The sequence below is a fragment of the Mustela erminea genome, chromosome 12, assembly GCF_009829155.1.
Source record: "Mustela erminea isolate mMusErm1 chromosome 12, mMusErm1.Pri, whole genome shotgun sequence".
Taxonomy (NCBI): Eukaryota; Metazoa; Chordata; class Mammalia; order Carnivora; family Mustelidae; genus Mustela; species Mustela erminea.
The window spans coordinates 59,396,515-59,419,394 of record NC_045625.1 but is presented as its reverse complement, the minus strand read 5'-3'; the positions used below and the strand labels follow the sequence as shown (position 1 = coordinate 59,419,394).

The following is a 22,880-nucleotide window of genomic DNA, read 5'->3' as shown; positions in this document are numbered from 1 at the left end:
CAAGCCCCATATCGGGGTTACTCAGCAGTAAGCCTGCTTCCCCACCCCCCACCCCCACCTGCCTCTCTGCTTCCTTGTGATCTCTGTCTGTCAAATAAATAAATAAAAATTAAAAAAAAAAAAAAGAAAGGCCTAAGTCTACACCTGTTGTCCCATTAAGAGCATCGCCATTCACTGTCAAAGCCTGGTGTTTGGATGTTAAAGAATACAACCACACTCCTGAGCCACTCCTTTCGGCATACTGACACCACTTACTCCTTCTTGGGGACCCCCAAAGGTGAAATGGCTGAAATACAAACAAAATCCCCTTGGAAAATAACAGAAAACACTGCTAACGGAATGAGAGGACATGCAATGGAACCAGGGATCATGAATTTGCCTCCTTCCTTGACTTCAAGACAGGTGTCTCCCCTCTCCATTACACAGGAACAAAGTAAAGAGTATGCATATTTGTCGTGAGACACAGAGCAGAGATTCCGCTATCAATTCACTTTCCTTGAGGATGTATTTCTAAGACACAGTATCTTTCACCTACATTTGGCAGGTACATTCTTTCCTACTAAGATCAATGGGTGTTGTCAGTACATAAATGGTCTAGCTTTATTTTGTTACATATGAAACCTTAAAAATACCAACTGACATTACAGACTGATCAGGTAGGCCAGTGTTGTGCAAAGCAGCTTCATGCAACAATGGAAACATCTGTGCTGTTCTATATACCCACCAACTCCATGGGGATACTGACCACTTGAAATACAGCTAGCAAAACTAAGTTTACAATCATATTAAATTTTAATTAAGTAGTAAGGAGACTTGGAATCTTACGGAGATATATGTATGTGTATATACATATATATACAGATATGGATATATATTTTTATCCATATATGTGATAAGGAAGATCTAGGTCCTTTTCTTTCCCTTGAAATTTTTTTTTTAAGATTTATTTATTTTAGAGAGAGTATGTGAGCAGGGAGAGGGACAGAGAGAGAAAGAGAAACTTAAATCTCAAGCAGACTTGCAGATGAGTGTGGAGCCCCACACAGGGCTCAATCCCACGACCTTGAGATCATGACCTGAGCCGAAATCAAGAGTTGGGTGCTCAACAGATTGAGCCCCTCTGATCACCCTCCCTTGAATTTTGATGAGAAAAAGGCAGTAGAATTCTTATCAAAGCAGATACTGTCTGATGTAGAACCTTCCTCTAACTCAGAACCAGCAATGCATTGGTCAAGACCCCATTTCTGGCAGGGGCAGCGTTAACTACAGAAAAGAATGGCTTAGAGTTCAGGAGACCAAGGTGGAAGGGCCAGCTAGGACAGTGAAGTCTCTTCAACTCTTGGGGTCTTAGTTTCCTCAGCTAAACCACATAAGATTTAATCTAATGTCCTTTCTAACACCTTTGGAAAATTTCCCATTTACTCTCTGAGAAATGGCTATTCCTACAACAAAGAGGCCAAGGCAGCTATTTTACAGAAAGAAATGTGTTTCATTCTCATCTGGAGACACAAAAACAGTGGAGTTTCTCACTCTGGTACATAAATAATCAAAAAAGAAAAAGTCTTATGCTTAAAATACCTAAAAGATAATTTGTTCCCCTTTACCTAAAAGTAATACTATATTCATAAGGCTTGCAGATGCAAGTTTGTATCTATTTCATTACTTTTCTCAATTCTAACTGCAAAAAAAAAAAAAACTACTAAAAAATCCTTCTACATCAATGTGCATCTTTTTCTCTAAATCATGAAGATTATTTCAAAAAATTTACACAATTAGAAAAAGTAACAGTCCCTCCCAAAAAAAAAAGAAAAAAAAGGAAATGGTAACAGTCCTCTTAAATATATTTGTTAAGCACTGTTAATCATATTTTTTTTACTTTTACATATATATTTATTTATTATTTTCTTTTTTAGGACCAGCACCACTCACTAAGTATCTAGTTCAGCATACCCCATTAAGGGCACTATCATTTTAAAAATGCTTTGAAATAAAATATCAGTCAGAATGAGGCTAAGAAGTTGCATATTTTTAAAAATTTCTCATAGAAACTAACCATCTGTACAATAATCCATTGTCTGCTCTACCAAGGTGATTTATTAAGGATAATGAAGCATATGATTTAATAGCTGCCACAAATCCTTTTTCAAGTAGGATGGGTATAAATAATACAAAAAGATGGTCCAATAATAGCCAAATCCTAACCTAAGAACTATTCTATATGCTAGGTCACAAGAAATTAGATGAGCTCAATTAACTGTGGAGCTAAGTGACGTGTGGCTAGGTAGCTAAGGCTATAGCCGCTCTCTCTTATTCTAGTGGCGGTTATTACTACTATTTAGTGAGTCCATAAGTTCCAGTATCATAATGGAACTTGAGTAGCTTTTTTCCACATGACAACACAAAGCTCTCCAATAGGAAACGGATTTTATGTAGCACACATTTCTCAAAATCTTAAGAATCTAGATCTCAGTCTATTTGTCTATGCAAATTATACTTGGCAGTGTTTTGTTCATCTGTATATTCCCACAATTCCTTGCATTTAAGGGAGTCTAATGTGTGGCACTTTAAAGAATGAATACATAAATGGGAGAATGGATAGATAGTAAAATGAGGTCTCTAAAATCCTTGCAAAAAAAAAAAAAAAAAAAGCAATCTCATGTCCTTGTGAGAACTGATTCTAACATTTACCAACACTTATGCTTTTAACTTTTTAACTTTTTAACTTTGATGGCCAGTCATCAAAAGTTTATTTCCCTTAGTGGCAAAGGTTTCCAGGGGCCAACTTCCTATACAACATGAGAAGAACCCAAAAAATTATATACACAGTCTGAATGAAAATGTCCAAACACGAGCTCCTACTTGCAAACTGACACATTCCTCTCCTGGTTAACTCTGTTAATAGTCAGGTTTTGCAGAGAATTTATGATGTCAGTAAGGTAAATTTCTGATGACAGGAAGTAAAAGCCATCATACCTGCCAGCTCTCTGGCATGAAAAGATGACCTAAGTGTGCCTTACAGACATGGCATAACCATCCATCCATAAGCTGGCACGACCAGTCCAGTCCACGTGCCACCCAGCAAGTCCATCAAAAATAAGATTCGATGTTACAAATCCCCGTGTTTAAGGAACACTAGGCTGTGGAAAAATTCCACGGCTCCACATAATCAAGGGGCCTATGTTGAGACATATGTCACCTCCTAAAAACTGTATGCTTCAACAGGCACACTCAGCACCAGCATATTTCCACACTGCACTTCCTACCCCTTGTGCTCTTGTGAGCCTGGCTTGCCAGAACTGAGATCAATTTTATTAGATACCATTAGTCTCTGTTCCGGCGGTCATTTGAATAACAACAGATTGGCAAGTATAAAATGAAGGCACCTGTTGTACATTTGGCAGCCTGGATGAAGCCCTTTAAAATGAAAACAAATACAAGCTACAATCATGCCAGGCAATGGCTTTTGGTTCAATAATGACCATGTGTCAGAATTAAGTGCATCTGGGAATTCCTACCCCAGCCAGATGTAAAGGCAGATTTGTCTTGTCTGGTGACATATGAGTAGATACACACAGTATACTCAGATTTGGCTTTGCCATGGTTTGGTAGAGAACTAGGTAAGTGAAACTTAGCTCAAGTAAAGTAAAAATTAATTACTAAAGAGCAACTGATAATAAGACCATAAACTGTACAGTTAAATATTAAACATATGGGTTATAAGATTTGGGCCATGAACTAATCCATCCCTGATTTTTCTGCTCACACTTGATCTGTTCATGGAATACTTAGCAGCTATGTGCCAATATTATGACTACACTGAGCAAGGTCATGGGCTAGGTACTAGAGATCCGACTGGGAAGAAGACATGGGTTTCAGCTTCAAAGAATTTGTAATTCTTCAGACCATAGATAAGCAATTGCAATACATTATGATATACATTAACTGCCAAATTTATTCAGTGCTTGTTTAGTGCATAAAGGGTATCCAGTCTTGGGAGAGTGGGAAGTCTTCCCGGAAGAGTTGTCAGCCAAGATAGAAGAGGAAGAGGTAATGGAAGAGGTGACTTGGGCAAAAATGGAAGGGGAAGGGACTTTACACATGAAAGAGAGAGGACATGCCCAAAATTAAAGATGGAAAAGTCAGAGTAGTGCATCTTAGAAACAGCAAATAATTTAATGTTGCTGGACTGTACCTGCATTGAGGGTGGGATGAAGGGAACAGAGAAAATGAACACAAGAATGACAAGGTAGCAAGAGACAAGGCAAAGGTAAAGGCACCAAAGGCCAGGTGACTTTTGTTGCCTATTTCAAGCCATATTTCAAGGAAATGTGGGACCATCAGAATATTTGGAGGAGAAACTCCAAGTTGCTTAAAGATTACACTGGCCACAGAGCAGAGAAGCAACAATAGTGTGTTCTCAACTGAACACAGAGAGGCTGCAAACCAGGCAAAAGATGATGGGGACCTTGCCAACAGATGTCGGAGAACATATCAGAAGATAGTGTATAATTTGGTTGAAAGGAAGTTAATATTCATTTTGGTATACTTGGGATAACAGATTCGAAGTGACAATTTTTAGAGAAAATAGATTTTAAGTGACAAATTTTAAATCAAAATTTAAATTATAGATTTCCTAATTTTTTTCAGTAAAAATAAATCAGATCAAGTTGAGTCTAAATAACAGTAAAATGAGACTCAAATGCATTTAGGGAATCATTTCTCTGGTAGTACCTGAATATGCATAACAATATTTATGGAACTTGTCATTCTTAATCTATAACTGTTATCATCAAAACAAATTTATTAAGATTGTAATTGGCCTCACTACACATTACCCAGAGAAGGTAGGATACCCTTCTCCAGGCTTCTCAGAGGTTCCATTTACAGATAAACTCATAGGAAAACATGGTTAAACAAGACAGTGTATGATTGTAAGAAGTGCATTAGAAGCCTGGGCAAAGAACACTTAACTGTTGACATTCTAAAAGAGCCATAAAAGACCAGAGCATTTTCCATGTAACTTTATTTTATGTACCATGTCTGATTTAAAACTTCAGGGTGCCTTGCTGCCAGAGAAAAAATAATTTTCCAAATCATCAAACAAATGTAAATCCTTTATTGTATGACTTATAAAATCATAATTAACCCAGAATTAGACCTCAGAACCTTCCCCAAAAAAGAAAAAAAAAATGTTAAACCTTCACAAAATAGATTAAATGGAGAAAAACCTATCAAATCATCCATCTGTTATTGATAAGGAAATTAACAGGTATGCAATGAAAATAGAGTATTTTAGAAGAGACATTATAATTGACTAAACTGCCCAGATACAACTGGGTAGGGCAGGCTGCCAATAAATAGAATGCATATATACATCACTTGGTATAATTTCATTTCTTTGATGGGAAGCTGCTCCTCAGATAGTCCTGCTAAATCCATATTTCTCTTTATAAAAATGCTTTGAGTTGGGAGAGGGGCAGGGGGTTATGGACTTTGGGGAGGGTATGTGCTATGGTGAATGCTGTGAAGTGTGTAAACCTGGCGATTCACAGACCTGTCCCCCTGGGGATAAAAATACATTATATGTTTATAAAAAATAAATAAATAAATTCTTTGATTCCTTACCTGTTGGGCAGTTTTGAAAATGCCAGCCTCTGTGATTTTTAAAAACTATTTTTAGTGAAAATATGTCATTTAACCACTTCTGCTCCAGAGCTCAGGCTGTTGTGTCACTGGCCTGAAAAGCACATAATTCTGGAGTTGGAAGGTGACTACCACAAAAAGACCATCTAGCCCAAATCTAAGATAGAAAAAAAAAAAAAAAATTAATGCCTCTGGTCAGAGAAAGGAGCAGAACAGATTCATTGGAAATGAGGGAAGGACAACCTACATTAACACCTAAGATTCTTCCTGAGTTTGGATCAAGAAAGCACCATATTGGTTTTATTTGCCTGGTGCATGTGAAATAAATTTTAAGAATCCTGTCAGACATGAGCATATATTGAGGGTTAAGACTGGAGTGCATGAGAGTTGGGACTATAATATCGCTGGACTTAAAACCGTGGCTTTAAGTTCCTTCACTATTTCTTGCTGTGTAACCTTGGGCAAGTCACTTAACCTTTCAATGAATCAGTTTCCTCCTAAATAAACTGGTGATAACAAAACCATCAAACTTACACACAGTTACTATAGAGATTAAATGTGGTACTGAAAAAAATGTGCCATGTCAAATGCCTGGCACATAGTAGGTACTCATATGAATTGGCCCATCGATCACTGCTACTGTACTTCCAATATCAGAAAAATTAACAGAAATTTGGTTTTTACCTATATGTGTCCCAAGCATCATAAGAGGTTTCAAATGAACAAGTATTCTTCACATTCATGATTTCAATTAAATTCAACTCCAACTAAATTCAAAGAAGAGGGCACAGTACTTGAGCTGAAAATTAGGAAATGAGAGAATAATTAGAAGGACTTCAAGGGATGCAAGTTAGGACAGCTGGTAGAGAAAGGGGATTCCAGAGACGGTACTGTCCGCACCAGACGCGCTGGGAGCAGTTTTCTCCCTGATGGCAGGGACTCTGGATGCTGCTGGAGGGGGCGTACCTGGAGTTCTATAAGGGAGGGTGCTTGTTCAATTGTAAAGTGCTTGGACTGCTGTACTGAGGATTCGTTACATGGGTATGCAGACTTGAGAAGGTTGGCATTTCAGAAAAATGAAAGTTTTCAGGAAGAATTAAGAGAAGTGTGAGAGCATAGAGAGGGCCTAGGCAGCTAGGAATGGTGTGTTGAATGTGTCAACAATATGGCAAAGGGACACAGTTGAAAAGGAGTGATAAGATTAAAAGAGATTACAGGAATCAAACCTGCAAAATTGAGTGGGGACAAGAATGAAAGGAAGGGAGGAGACAAAGGTGACTCTCAAGTTTCTAGTGCAGAGCTAAATCAGATGATGAGCTACCAAGAAAAAAAAAAAAGGTCAATCTGTGTATGGATGTGTAGATAGTGTTTTAGGTTTACAAAATGTAGAGTGTGAGATATCAACTATCTAACAAGCAGATAAAAAAAAAAATCAGGTCTGGAAGTTCATTAAGAAGTTAGGAGATTTATTTTGAAGGTCAACTACCAGAAATCATTGCTTCTGTGAGAAGTGGACAGGAATATCACAGAAGACGGGATAAATGATGACCTGATGAGGGCCACAGAAAAAATGACAAAATGGAGACGCAGGGGCCAAAACATCAGATTAAGAGGAAAGAATGTTGATGAAAAAAGTGCCAAAGAAAGAGCTCAGAGAGAATAGCTACCATCCATGGGATGTTTCCAGTGGAAGATATTTCCCACAATTTATTCCTTTAAAAATACTACAATTTTTCCACCTAGGAAAAAAGTGAAAATCATTCATTGGTCATTAAGTAGATTCACAATATTTACATCATTTCCAATAGACTATTATTATTCCCAACAAGCCAGATAATCTTGATAGATCCCTTTAAAATAAAGTATAAAACCATGTACCTAAAAAACACACTGAACTGTTTCAAACAGAACTATGAAAATGGGTAGGCATATTTTGTTTCTTTCTTAAAATCCTTTAATAAAATTTCAACTAAGCTACTATTGCAAGTAGTTTGATTTGTTTTTACAGAGATGCTAGGGTCTACTTGCAGTAAACCATTAGTGCACACGCTCAAGAAGTCCTTTTAGTTGGGAAAGAACATGAGGAAGGGGGAATGGAAGAAAAAAAATATTTTAAACATGGAAAACAAATGTCTTTTTGACCTATAATGGGACACTGGATCAGCATTTGATGTGTCTAGTGTAATTTTTCTCTGTGTAATTGTACTGGCAGATCTTAGAGAGAGACAGAAGGCAGTAAATTCCTATCCTCCATCAATACATTTGACCTCAGAACAAACCCCACAACTGGCTACAGGCACCCACCATCCATCATTGCTCTTGAAACCTGATCTTTCAGGGAAGGACAGCTGCACTAGGCAAAGAGCTAAGGAGCTTTCTAAGATGCACTACCATTAAAGAAAAAAATGGTAATTCTTTTGGTTCACTATTTTAATTAAGTACTTTTCTAAACACTTCTTCCCCCAGACCGCAGCTCCACATCAAATATCAGCAAGAATCTATTAATACATTTTTTTTTACTTTAAAACAAAATGCTCTTTGTGTACTTAAGGTAAAATCATTTCTAGCTTTTGCTTTAAAAGCTTTCTGAGAAAGTGTCCCATGATGTACTGATGTGTACAGACTTCAATCAACATGCTGGAAAGAAACTGCAGTTCTAGCATGTGTGGTAATGATAGCAGGTACACAACAGTGAAAACTGAACAAACCTACACAAAACGTCCATAACCAACAAGTCCTAATTTTTAAGTCAGGTAGCAATAATTTACAGCAGGTAACTAAAGACAGCAGAATTCTATCAGAGAAACTAGCATTAATGAATACAACATGTTCCTTACATAACTCTTAAATCCAGGATTTTGATAATGAAAAATAAGATAAATTCCTATTATCTAACTGGGTCTTCATTGTATCTGTGGTTATTTTCTCCACTTTACAGATAATGAAACCGAGACACTGAAATGTTATATAACTTCCCCCAAGATTCCACATATAAGTGACAATACTAATGTATAAATTCAGTTCTGCTTGCATCAAATTTATGTTCTTTTCACTGCAGCAAAAGAAGGAGCAGGAGGAAAAGGAGAAGAAAGGAAAGAAGAGGGGAGGATGGAAGGAAGGAAGTCAGTTGAAATTTTATAATCGTTAGCATACCTTTATATACTAATAGGATTAAATAAAATGAAACAAGAACTAATTTTCAATTATTTATAAGATCAGAACTAACACAAAAATTTTTATTAATAAGAGAAATTGATTTACTGAAGTTTACAAGAGAAGTCTCTTATCACTTCTGACCCAATGATTACAGATGATCATTTTATGTATCTGAAAGTACAATATCTCCTAATCCCTAAATGATATGGAGAAGTGCTGTTCCTTCAATGTAATTCACAATCTCAATTTAGTTAGCCACTGCTGCATTAAGGAATATAGCCCAAAGGCTGTTAAAAAAAGACAATTAAGAATTTATAAATTCAATCAATTTCATGAAACTGACAAGAGTTACACAGCTTAAATCCAGTAAATAGCACTGCGGTGAAGGTCACAATGCTCCTGACATTGTTATCAGAATGTCAGAGTTAAACAGGGTTTCTGGTCAGTGAAAATCCAAAGAATTTGGAGAAAGCGTAGCTTCAGATGGCTGCTTTTGCTTTTGTACTTTGTTACAGATGCGGAAGGAGCCAAAGAAAAAACCTGGCAGCTAAGAACAGTCATTTGCAAAGGAAAGCAAGGCTTGCTTACTGCAGGTGGGGAATAAGGATCATCTAAGTTGTCTCAACATTACTTTTCTACTGGTACACCTGATCTGCTGGCTTATAGACAAAATCAGTTGTCTTAGCTTCCCAAATTGTCAATTCTTTCATTTAATTTACTCAACTATGACACATAGGAACTTGATTTGAGGGACAGTAAATGTTGGAAAGTGAATAAAAAGTTCAGTTTTGCTCTATTTTTTCTGTAATTTGTAAAAAGCAATAGACAAACTGACAAGTATTGACATGATCCAATCATACGTATCAGTACCAAAGAAAAAATAATGAACAGAAAGATACTGAATGGATTATCTGGAAAGGGAGAAGGCAGGACATTACTGGCATGATTTTAGTCATTTTTCCCCCAACACATTGTTTTGAGAACATGTGGATATAAAACTTAAATTAATGTCTAAGCCTTAAAATATTTAATGATTAAATGTTAAAAGAAGAAAATGCAAACTGACTGTTGATCACATGAAAGCTAAGTGGGCAATTTATTAAAGGGGAAACAAGGGGCAGAGGACCTAAATGTGATTTCCTGAAATACTTCTTGTAACAATTCTGCTTCATTAATGCTTCAGTCTAGTGCCACTGTCATGACTTTATTATTTAGGTTGCATTAGGTCAGAGACGGCTGTAACATACAAGTATTCGCTCTCTGACCTCCCCAAGACTTATGACGCAAACAAAATGCTGAACTTTTACGTCTGAGGCTATAATTTCATATAATGAACAATCAGGAAGCACAAGCCATATATTCTCTCAGCTATCTTTTTAAAGGACTTAACTGTGAAAGAGCTGAAACACATTTTTATTTGAAAATGGGGGAGGGAGTTGGACACTTCAATTGTCAAAACAAATGCAAGCCAAGCATCAAATTTCGAAAGTGTTTTCAAGTACTAATCACAAGAAAATGAGATTATCCATATAGAAAACGATCCCCAAACAAATGGATCCTTTGCTGGAAATGTCACTGTGCTATAAAATTACAGAAGCTTAAAAAAGTGATGTTTGTTGGAATAAAATTCACTGAAAAATCCCTTCTAAGCAATCTTCTTACATGTTACCAGATATCTTAGATGATGTGTTATACGGGAATCCTCAATCCTGTAGGGCACAGAAAGAATAACTCCTCTCTTTGCTCTTTCTTGGCAAATCATTAGTAATATAAAAAGAAATGTTTTTAAACATTGACTTTGCTTCAGGCTGCATGTTGTGTTTGTGCCATCACAAGTAAGTAGCTTTCCAAAATGAATTTTTCAAAGAAACCAAACAGTACAAAGAAAAGGTAAATAACTCCAATAAGCAATAAGACACCCAGAGTAGACCTGGCTTAAAATAGAACTTAATTTCTCACACTAAACTTTTCAGCCAAAAACTACTGTCCCTTTAAGGAAATAGGGAAAAAATAATACATTCTGTGAGTACTCTGGAAAACTGAATACTTACAGCTGTATATTTAGCACTTCATATATCTTGTAATACCAATCCTAAAGGTATACTCTGTGGCCACTCAGTTGAGCACACTATGTCAAAGGTAAAGTTCATTTGTGAGATAACCAGGAACTTTGGGGCAAGTAAAAGGGTACCCTTGAGCAAAGGTTAAGTGCACAGATTTAAAGATGTTAATGTAAAAGTTTGAGCTCTCAGGATCACAAGTTAGAGCACACACATACTTTACCTCTCAGACTACCCAACTACACTGCTGAAACTGGGTGGTTTTAAAGCAAAATCACCTTGAGAAATCCATCTTTCCTGAAATGGCCCTTTTCATATGGGATTGTGTTAATGAATTCTCATTTATCCATAGCATCTTTTTTAAATAATAGAATTGTTTCATGGCTTGATAAATCAAGCTGGATCTGAAGGAAATCCAATATGCAAATGCCGGTAGCGTGCTCTTTCACCAACAGTCACCCTTGTCAGTTTGAAAAACTGAAAATCAACAAAGGAACAGTGTAAGTATACTTGACCTTATTGCCTAATGTCCATCAAGATTGCCACAGCTGGTCGATTTCAAATTTGTGAAACTGACACTTAAAAATGTATAGTGCATCTTCAGTCCAGGTCCCTCAAGTGCTGACTAAACTGGACTGAGCCTCAGATTCTCCTTCCATACTAACTTGCACAGCACTTACAAAGCAAGTTTAATCACACCATCAATCTATGACTACATTTTCCTTAAAGTAATTCTGCTTCATTTATCTTTTAACCCTACATTATGCAAATAACATCCTTATCAGTCCAATAAAAAAAAGTTATTAATGTTCCTACTTGTTTATCGTTGGCATACACTGAGAATCTGGGATCACATATGAATTTACACAAATACTTCTTTTGTTTCACATTTTATGTGAAAAAAATCACTTTACACCATCATAGTTTCAGAAGCTCTATAAATAATGTTCTTGAAAAACTCTTCAATCAATGTCCATGACTAACACTAGAGCATGAGTTAATAGGTTAAAAACAAAAGAAAAACTTAGGGGACTGCCTACTTTTTTTTTTTTTTTTTTTAAATGTCTCTCTAGGAAGGGTTTGTATCTGCCATAGGAGGGTATCTCCTGGATATAAGAACAGTAATACAGGCCCCTAGTGGCTCAGCGAACAGCAGCAGATGAGGGGATTCCGATTCTCAGTTCTCCACTTGAAGATATTCTGGCTTTACATAAATGTCATTCTTAAAAGGCAAATCAAGTCACTGTATTTAATACTTTAATCGGTTTTACTTTCATGGTTATCTACCAAAATACATATATATTAAAGAAGATCTTCGCATTTCATTACTTTAGTAACTATCACTGCACTGGTCCAAGAAGAATTTGGGTTACATAACCTCCACAATAAAATATTTAACATCCACCTCTTTACATGTCATTACAAAAAAGTGATATATTACTCAAATATATTAAAATATATTTGAGAGACAGTTTTTCTTTTTGAATTTCATTCTTATTATACTTATTATAATGAAGGGTTTAAGAACAGATAATTTCTAAGTAAAGTGTTCACTATTTTAAATGAAATATTGATACAAACTGAAGGCCACTTTTAAAATATTAGAAATCGACACGTATTTCCCAACAACAGCCAGTGATAAAAACTCACATTGGAGTGCCCCTATTTTAAAAGATGTACAATTAATAACACCCCTTAATCCTCATCCTCTTGCTGTCTTTCCTTTACAAAAGAAAATTCCAGGCAGGCACATTTACAGCTTTTAGCAATTTTTAACTGGACACAATCTGACAGCTGAATTCATGAAACTGACCAGCTTGTCAATTTCACACTTTGAAAGTACAATAATAGCTGATAGCATGAGGGTGAATTTTAAAAATCTGTCACAGAATTGCTAGCTCCATTGAAAAGCAAAGTACAGTACATAATTATGGGAGGTGGGAGGTGGAGAAATTTTCCTTCCATGTCCATTTAGGATGTCTATTTCAAGAAGTTGGACATCTAGCATAGAAAATTCATTCTCTTTACTAAATCAATAAAATAATATCTATCTGTGACATATAATAGAATATGCTTTCAAAACAAGCATAATATATACTAAGCATTGTTCTGGATATCATCATATTACCAACATAACACAATCTTTAGGTTGGTATCATCTAAATATTCCTTAAAATCAGGATATTTCAAGTCTTGGTACATCACCTTGGTTTTACTCAAGTTGAGTCGTGGGTGTGTACACTTTCAAACAGACAGAATAGCCAAAAGAGTCAAAAGTATGAACGGCTGGACCAACTCCCCATATGTGTGTTATTACAGGATGGTTGGAAAGAACACATCAAAGGGAAAGGTCCATGTCTGTAGCTCTGGAAGTCCAAGAGCAAATCTCTCTCAAGTCACAAGCAGTTACTAGTCTCTGAGGTTCAAAATGAGTGTGCTAAGCTCCGTTAAGTCACTGTCACTGTGTCTACAGGCATCTAAAACGGGGCGGGGGGAGGGGGACTTTAAGAGAAAATACAGGAAGAGTGATCCCTCAGCAATATTCTTGGGTGTTTAAGTCACAACTGTAGCTTGGTCTTGGGGGATCACTCTAAGAATTTTAGAAAACAGAGACATTTGGCAAGTCGCGTACTGGGAGGCGAGCTGGAAACAATACTAGTAGATGTGATAGTCTGGGTTTTGGAGAATTGAACTACTATTCAGAATCCTAGAACACCCAATTAATGAAAGCTCAGCTTACACTTTAGTGTTCAAGATTTTTTTTTTTTAAGCATAAGAAAACTGACTTCATTTGTTAATGTTTTAAATGAAAATCAACCTAATAGATAAACAATCTAAGTTTTCTACATGCCTACATAAAAGCTACAGTAAATCGATAGAGAAGCCAAGAACCTTTGGTTTCTTGTGGCTTTCTTTTAAAATTGTTTCCTACAACTTGGATTTTTCATTATAAATTCTCTGTTCCCTTCCCTCGGAATGAGTAAGAACAGCAGATTCCCGTAGCAGAACTAGGATCTTTGGTTCTGCCATGGAAAGGTCTCCAAAACAATCCCCCTCCTCTATGGCAGCCGTGTAGACGGATTCCTGCTATTTCTCCTTTCCCCCACTAGTTCAGAGGAAAGAAAGAAAAAGAATTCGCCCCCTCACCATAACCAGCCCTCCTTAAAACAGTAATCACAGCCTCTTAAAAAAGAAGAAGAAGAAGAAGAAGAAGAAGAAGAAGAAGAAGAAGAAGAAGAAAAGAAGAAGAAGAAGAAGATAGATAGATAGAAAGAAAGAAAGAAAGAAAGAAAGAAAGAAAGAAAGAAAGAAAGAAAGAAATAGATACATGCAGAGGCAGAATCCCTGGGTAGGGTCCGACTGCCCCAGAGCTCCTCCATTTCCCCAATACTCTACCCACCCTAGGAGGAGAGAGCGGGGGTCGCACAAATAAACATACACAAACACCCTCATTCTCTAGAATTGCCACTCTTCCTTGGTCTGAGGTTTTAAACGACAAGCTAACCGTGGAAGGGAGGAGGAGGACCTCTGCCCAAGGAGGTTCAGAAGAGCAAACTGTGTGCGCTCCGGTGTCGGGGCGCTGGGCTCGCGGACGCGGGAGTGGGAAGCTCCGGCCCGGGAGGCGCCGGCTGTCTGAGCCGAGCTCAGGGCAAGCCCCGGGCTTAGGGAGGGGAGGGCAAAGGGGGGCGGACCGAGTCACTCGGGGACTTACCTGGTCATGTTGGCTCCGGGCAACCACCGCCACCGCCTCCCGCGCCGCCACCGGCACTTTTCCCCAGCGCCTTCGCGCCCCGCCACGGCCGCGCAGCCCGAGCCTGCCTAAGCAGCCGCCTCTGGGCGGCCAATTTAATCCCGCGGAGCTGCGGCCGCCGCCGCGGGAGTCCCCCCAGTCGCTGCCGCCGCCCGGCCCTCGAATGGCCAGCCCAGTCCAGAGCGAGGAAGTGGAGGAGAGTCAGCGAGTGAGTCCAAAAACCCCAAATCCAGCATCCAGAGGAGCGCGTCCCCCCGCCCTCCCTCCACCCCTACCCCCTTCTCCTCCTCCTCCTCCGCCTCCTCCTCCTCCTCCTCTCGGGCCGTCCTCCTGGCCCTTCTGAGCCGGAGGCTTCCGCGGCGGTTTCTCCTCCTCCCGCTCCTGCTCGCCCTGTGCTCGCTTCGCAGGCTGCTCCCGCCGCCGCTGTGTCTGCCTCCCTCCTCCTCCTGCTCTTCCTCCTCCTCCCGCTCCTCGATGCTCCGCTGCTCGCGGCTAGGGGGTCCGGGGCCGGGTCTCCTCTCCCCCCTCCGCTTCTCTCGTTTGCTCCTTCCTGCTGCTGCTTCTTTTAAAGAGGATTCTTTGGCCACAAATAGCAACTCGGCTGCCCCCCTCAGCGCCTCCCTCCCCTTCTCTTCTTCCCCCCAAAAGTGAAGAGCACTCGAGAGGTAACCAGAAACTGAGGCCGGGGGGAAAGAAGGAAAGCAGGGGAGATGGGGCGAAGCGAAGCCTGGAGACCGGCCCGAGCGGAGTCAAGAGCCAGGAGGTGGGATGGCCAGTCCAGTCCAGTCCTTGGACCTGGCGTGAACCTGGTGGTTATGGTTAGAGGCGAGATGATTTGTTGGGGAATTTAAATGAAAAAGCTCAGGAAAGTGACTGGAAAGCTTCTTTCTTTGTTTCCTTGTCTGAGTGATTTCTAAAATCCTCGTAACCGTGCTGGGGATCCCACGGAATCGCGGTGCCCCAGCGCTGGGAGATTGTGTGTGCGCGTTGCCAGCGCGAGAGTGTGAGTGTGGGTGCGCCCGGGCGCAGGGAGAGCCAGGCCCGCTGCGCCCGCTGGCGAATCCCTGAATCTGGACCACTGACCCACTGAAAGGGACGGAGAGCTGGACGAAGGAGGGGCAGGCAGGAGAGGTGGGTGAAGGAGGCGCAACACACACACACACACACACACACACACACACACACACACACACACACGGAGGAGGGGGCGGGTGACGTCACTCCCCAGCATCCATCCACCAGGCCAGAAAAGACCCCCTCTAACAAATTCACTCATCTCCTAAGAGATGCACACACGGGTGCTTCCTGCTCTGCATCCCGGCACACTGGGGGAAAAAATGCTGATTGCGACCCCATTCAAAGGAGTTATAATAATATGTAAGGAGCGCGCGTTGATGAGACAGTTTGAGTCCGCCCCAGTTCACCTTGGCCGTCTTATTCGGGGATGCTTGTAGGATCTACTTTGGAGTCAGAGAGGAAGAAAGGGACGTCTCTAATCAACCTTAGTGGGATAATTCTTGTCTTGCTTCCATTCTACTTGTGTTTAGGATGTTGGAAATTCACTGCTCCCCGCTTCTCTGAAGAACACCATAAAACCCTTTCCCTAGACATGCATTCAGTTGTTCCGCTGCACAAGCTTCAGCTGTGAACCCTTCATCCACAGAACACACTGGATGGACTGTTAGCTAACAGGCACATTTTAACCTTCTTCACTCCTCCTCACAGGATCTCCAGCATGTGGAGAAAGTCAGCAGCTGGAAGCCACCATTGGCAATTGGCCTACCACAATTTTATTAGAAACCTGGTCAGAAAGGTTAAATAAAGTAAAGACAGGGCCTCCAGCCACCACCCCCGCCCCCCGGCCCTGCTCATTCTGCACTCAGGGCAGCACATACACACTATACTTATCCCTGCAGGCTGGAGGCTTTTTGAAAGGGCAAAGGTAAGCAGACCTCTTAGGTTCATACTAATGATCCAGAATCCTGACTATTATCTCATGCTGGCATTTGTTTCAACCATCTGCATGCTGTACTACACTGAAGGATTGGTCAATAATCCTCTGACCCTTTTGTACTCCAAAAAGAAGCCACCTATTTTTGCAAGGAGTCTTGATAAATTAAGTTTAGTTTTCCAGCAATTTGAAGGGGGAGGGATTATTCTGGCATGACTCTTCTCTGTGCCTGCCTTTTTTTTCTTCTTCTTCTTTTCTTTTCTTCTTCTTTTTTTTAATGGTTAACCTTATAGTAAAAAGAAGAAATTTCTCTTTGTGCAAGCCACCCCGAGTCAGGTTTACCTCCAGTCCTTCTGATGACGTGAGGAACTGAAAGTTGAACTAGTTATGATGGGCCCTTGCCCCTGTGCCTTAAGGATGGATTAAAAAAAATCTGAGCTCCACACCGGTGATTCTCACTCAAGGTGTAAACAGATTTGGCTTTCTCATCGCCACATCCTCCTCCATAAACTGATGAACCCTGTTCTCCTGCAAAGCTCAATGTCAGAAGAAAAAAAAAAAAGAAAAGAAAAGGAAAGAACGTTTTTAAAACCCTAAAAATCATTTTATGTTGCATTTGGTGGAGAGACACGCATGCCTCTGCTACTTTTAAGGAGGTCTGATTATTTTGACCTGATTTTAAAAGATTCCAGCTGGGAATTCTGACCACTATCTGGGAGTGTAGTTAAGGAAATAACCCACCCCCTTGGTAGCCAGTTAGGCTACTTAGAAAACGTTAGCAATGATCATTACCAACATGAGCAACAAAGTGGTAGCAAAGGGATCCAGAAAGAAGAGGAGACAGAGAACAGTGTTAGTGAGATTAGCCCAAGGACCCTACTTTCCTGACATAAGGAGGTCCTAGATGCTCCTGTCCCACAATAAACAAACATCTTGAAAGAAGTAGCAGTAGGAGAAGGCAACAAGGGATTCTGAGCTATTATTATGCAAGATCCAACCTTAGGATCTAGGGGATTGAGTAAACAGGAGCCAGACTCTGCACATCAGAGCTGCAGTGGGCTAAGGCAGCCACCCCATATACAAACTTTAATACTTTCACAGCAGATTTGTAACATAACAATACTCTGTGGCATCTCATATAACCTCTGGGAGTGTTTACTGTTTGGAGATTTGAAGTCAAAGAACATCAAGGTGGGCTAATTATCTGTTGAAATCACCTAATTTTACAGGTAATGAAACTGAAATCCCTGAGAGTTTAAGGTGACCCAACTATTTAATGGCAGAAGCAGATACAAAACACAGATATCATGACCCAGTGTCACCCTGCCCCAACTCTCCCTAGTTACCTGCCAGTTCTAGATCAGTTTTTCCCACTTATCCATGAGCAATAAATATAGAATATCTTAAAACTATACTTAAATGAAGGAAAATGAAGAAATGGGACTAGACATGTTCTTAGTTCCTTTCTGCTTTAGCATTCTGTTATGAATAGCACACAGGATCTTTGCAATAACACAACCCCCTCTAGTGCATAATTCAGCATACAATGAGTATGAGTCTATTTTGGACCCCATCCAAGGGAGTTAGTTCCTAGAAGTACTTGAAAGATTTTATTCTCATCTATAATGAAACATTCTAAAAAGACTAAAAATAATCATAACGACAATGACAGTAATCATTTGTTACTCTTATATACTAAAACATCATGCTGTTCCACTATTTTCAAAAGGTGCATCATGACCTTTCGTGGGTCGCAAACCTAGTGGGTCGCGAACAATTTTTTAAGCAAAACAAATGAAAGCAGGAAAGAAAAGAAAGAAGAGTGTTATAAATACTAAATATTGCTGTGTAAAACTTATGTTTCGATCATGTGGCTAGAGATTAAAAGTTTCACGGCTGTTGCCTTGGCTCCAGTCTTAATAACTGCGTTGGTAGTTAAGTATAATTAGGCCCATTGTACAAGTGAGAAAACAGGATCCAAGAAGATAATTTGGCCATGCTGACGTAAGTAGACAAGTGGCCAAGACAGAGTTTAAACCTATATCAGCTTGACTTCAAACTGTGTGTTTTACTTCTATTCTGATTACACATTATTAACCAGGAATCAAATACTTGTTGCTTATAATATTTTCTTTGTAAGAGCCAGTTTTTTTTTGTTTATTTTTTTTTAACTCAGTTATAATGGAGAAACATGACATAGGTTCAAATGACATGTTCTGAAGATAGTTTCATAAGGTAGCGAAATGAGTATCTGAGATCTCTTCTTATATATTGTTGTTATGTCCAATATACTTTATTAATTTGCATCTAAATGCACAAAGGGAATAACAATTAATGGTTGGGCCTCTAGGAGGGTCAGTCAGTGAAGTGTTTGTCTTTTGGCTCAGGACATGATCTCAGGGTCCTGGGATCTAGCCCCACATCAGACTCCCTGCTCCATAGGGAATCTGCTTCTCCCGCTGCCCCTTCCTCCAACTCATGGTCTTGCTCTCTTTCCCTCTCCCTCTCATGTGTTCTCTTTCTCATATAAATAAAATCTTTTAAAAAATAATAACAATTAATGGTTTTGATCTTCAAATGACTATTCATCTTTAGAAGAGTTAAAATGTTTGCCAGAGTTTTTCAAATTTAATTCATACAACAGTTTGCAGTGACTTACTGCTTGTTCCAGACACAGAACTGACACACGAGAGAGATAAAACAAATGGATATTAAATACACTCACTATATACGTGTTTGATTCATTTGGGAACACGGAATCTGCATATATAAAGTAATCCAAACATACCATAATTACATCTAAATTGTGAAGAAGAAAGGAAGACAGTACTTCAGTTGCCCTGCTGACTTTCTGATCCATATGGCCTCATGCATTCTACCAGAAACAGCGCATTTAGATGCTATTAGTCCTATTCTTCAGATCTGGAAGCTTCTACGCAGAAACTAGTTGGTGATTGACATGAGAGTCTAATCCTGGTCTTTCTGATTCCACCAATCAAAGTCTCTTTACAAACAAGGGGTTTTCCAGTAGACAAAGAGGTGGTTAGAGATTTTGAGACATGCTATGCAAACATTCACATTTTTCTCCATATGAAAGAAAGGTACTTTCTTTTTCTCCAGGGCAGAATTTCTTGTTGCTGTCCGTGCTGTTCTCTTAAAGAAAAGAAATCCGTATCTTTCTCTAAAAAAAGGCCTAGAAAAGCCAGGCCCTCTCCCTGAGTGTTCAGTTCTGCTGTTGCATTTCACTCTCACCTGCAGTGTGTAGAGGACGTTATGGTACGATGCTATTTTCCATTGGCTCTGCTACTGGAGATTACGGCATGCGACTGTGACAAATGGATATTCCCATTAAATTCTTTAGTAGAGTGGGGCATTCCATTAACCATTGGCACTATCCCAACCCAAGTGAAACATTGGGTCATTTTTTTTTGTGAGCAAGAAATGAAGGAGGAAACAAAGGATATACTCTAATTACCTTTCTTCCTTTCTTTTTTTTTTTTTGTTGCATGCATTATGATAGCCGTATATTACAATTATTTATAATTAATATATGACAAGCTGTCAGCTAAAATTTAACAGGTTATTTGTCAAGAAGTCCCATTAACTCATGCATTAAGTAGTGGGTTTCAGTATTCCCTGACAATAAAAGTGTGCTTTGGTGTTGTCTTAAATATATTGTGTTTAAATATTCAGAGACAACCAATCTTTATATATTCGTGGCACCTTTTAAAAATACAACTATTGCTAATATAAATGGGCACTCTGTTAGTAATGTAAGGAATAAGCACAATTTTCGTCACTTTAATCTTTAAATGTTAATGTTTTCATTGACAAAACTAGCTGCCTAGTGTTTATTTTTAAGTTTTAAACTTTTATGATTCTTTAATACATTTTCCAAATGATGTCTTTGGTAGTAAAGGCAAAGCTGAATAAAAAGGAAAGTAATTGCAGTTACTTATGTTCCATTTAGAGTTTGTATCTTACACTAGAGGATTTTGAAATGAAGGAATATTTTAAAATACAGAAAAAGATTAAGAAGTCACAGAAAGCTAGTAATTAATCACTCAATAAAGGGGAAATCTACAGAGACCAGAAACTGATGAAGCAGGCTCCATTTTGCTGAATAGCAAGAGAATGGGGCACATGGTAGAAATGAATCACAGGTATTTCTTGGGAGGGATAACAAGATTCTTTAAAAGAGAAAAAGCTTGGATTCACTATCTATAGAATGTCAATGTCATGGGATATCACCTGGAAATAAGTTTAAATTTTAACCTACAATGCAACTATTGGTTCCATGGCCAACCAATGTTTGTATTGTTTTGTTTAAGAGAATAACGAGGAAAAAAAAAGAGAGAGAGAATGATAGAAAAGTAAAGCAGCATTTGTTTAAAATTTTATTTCATGTGGCTGACTCCTACCTTTCAAGACTAAGACCTGCTGTAGGATGTTAATGACTCAATCAGCTACTGAAGAGGGTGCTGAATCTCCTTAATGAAAGAATGTACTTTAAGAGTCAAGGCTTAGGAAGGGTTGGGGAGGGGGTGGGCAGTGAGGGTATAAAACACTCAGCGCAGCAGTTTCTCAAAGCTTGTAAGACTTCTGCTTGCGTCCACCAATCAAGTTCAGTTTTCCCATTTTTAGCAAGAAAGCCATACGAAGTCCTAACTTTATTTCCAAAGGGTTGTTCAAATAGCGTTTCAGAAAATCATTTTCAGAAACTCAGAAGCGAAATAGCACAGGTTGGTTTTCGAATAACAGTGAGTCTACCTCTTCACAGGCTGGGGATTATAAGTGACCAGTGCAAAAATGGTCCTGACATCCTGGACGGGGACCGGTCACAAGATCTCACCTTGCTTCCCAGATATGGCAAGGGGCCTCCGCATGTAGCTGCGGATGCTTCCGCACACATTCAGGGGCAGTTTTCAAAGCAGTGAATGGAACAAAAACATTAAGACTACCATTTTTCAGTCGCCTTTGAACATTTTGTCTTTGTCTTATACATCTTTAGTTATCTTACACTTCAATTATGTCACTTAACAATTTCTACAGGGTGTGCATATTTAGAAAATGTTCTCTCTCAGCCATTCAAGAGCAGATTAGTGTCTGATTAGAGCCAAAAACTCTCATCATGGTGCTTTAAACACTGTGGAAATTCCGTAAGTATCTGAGGAAGTAAAGGAAAAGAGGGATGGAAATAGGGAGAGAGGAAGAGGAAATGATTGTCTATTCATAAAATTGTCATTTTATGAGAAATATTACTTGTTTTACAAAGTTTATTACAGGGGTGCCTGGGTGGCTCAGTGGGTTAAAGCCTCTGTCTTCAGCTCAAGTCATGATCTCAGGGTCCTGGAATCGAGGTTCGCATGGGGCTCTCTGCTCAGTGGGGAACCTGCCTCCCCTTCTCTCCCGCCTGCCTCTCTGCCTACCTGTGATCCTCTCTCTGCCAAATAAATAAATAAAAATCTTTAAAAAAAAAAAAGCTTATCACAGTCCACTAAGTAAAATGAATTTGCTCTCCCTCTGTTCTCCCATTCTTTTTTTTTTTTTTCTTATTTGGTATCTCCCTATATTTTTATTGTGTATATTCGTATCCTCTGAGCATGTCCCCATTGTTTATATCACCATCCGTGAGCACAGAACCTGGACTATTAGCAGATCTCAAAAGATGTCTGCTGAATGAATCAATGGATGATAATGTGGGGTTATTAATAGTCTTTGACCTCAAGTAGCACAAAAGCAAATCAAGTCAGGCAGGTGTTTTTCTCTGTCTTCCCCTTGGCAAAGAAACCAATGGTCAGACATCAAGAAGCAGTCCTGGGGGAAAACAAACAAACAAACAAACACAACAACAACACACTTCACACTTGGCACCCATGATTTTTACTTTTTTTCCATCTATCAAAGAAACCTCCTACCTAGCCAGTCACAGGCTCTAAGAAATATCGTCCCTTGTACCAAATGAAGGTAAAAAGAGATAGGTATGGACTTTGCTTTTTCTTCTTATATTCAAGCTGTTCTAAGAGTTTAGATGTCAAAAGTGCTCAGTTTGGTCAATTCTATGCTGGAGAAAGAAGTGATGAGAAACTAGAAAAAATGCTGAAAGCTAAAATGCTTTGGTCTGTGATTCAGTCCTTCTTGTGCCATCCATAACATACTTGCCTTTTATTAAAGTTATATCTATCCTTGTTTTGCTCATTCCTTCCCTATGCCTCTGCCACAGGCCAAAACCCATATATATTTCCAGATTGCAAGGCTGTAAAATCTTCAGGAGAAAGAATGGGTCTTAATCTTCTGTGTGTACTTTGTGTATCTGCAA

General features: G+C 39.1%; 1 protein-coding gene across 45 annotated transcripts in view; it reads right to left on the bottom strand.

The window, feature by feature from the left end:
• The window catches only part of PTPRD (protein tyrosine phosphatase receptor type D), a 2,254,226-nt gene that overhangs the window by 518,823 nt on the left and 1,712,523 nt on the right, over positions 1 to 22,880 (bottom strand). Inside the window, exon 1 of one of the 45 annotated variants that reach the window (XM_032307452.1) lies at positions 14,572 to 15,696. The exons of the other annotated variants lie outside the window; for them this stretch is intronic. The gene's annotated coding sequence lies outside the window, so the exon portion shown is untranslated. Of the gene's footprint in view, positions 1 to 14,571; positions 15,697 to 22,880 lie in introns of those variants that run through there. 45 annotated transcript variants of the gene reach the window in all.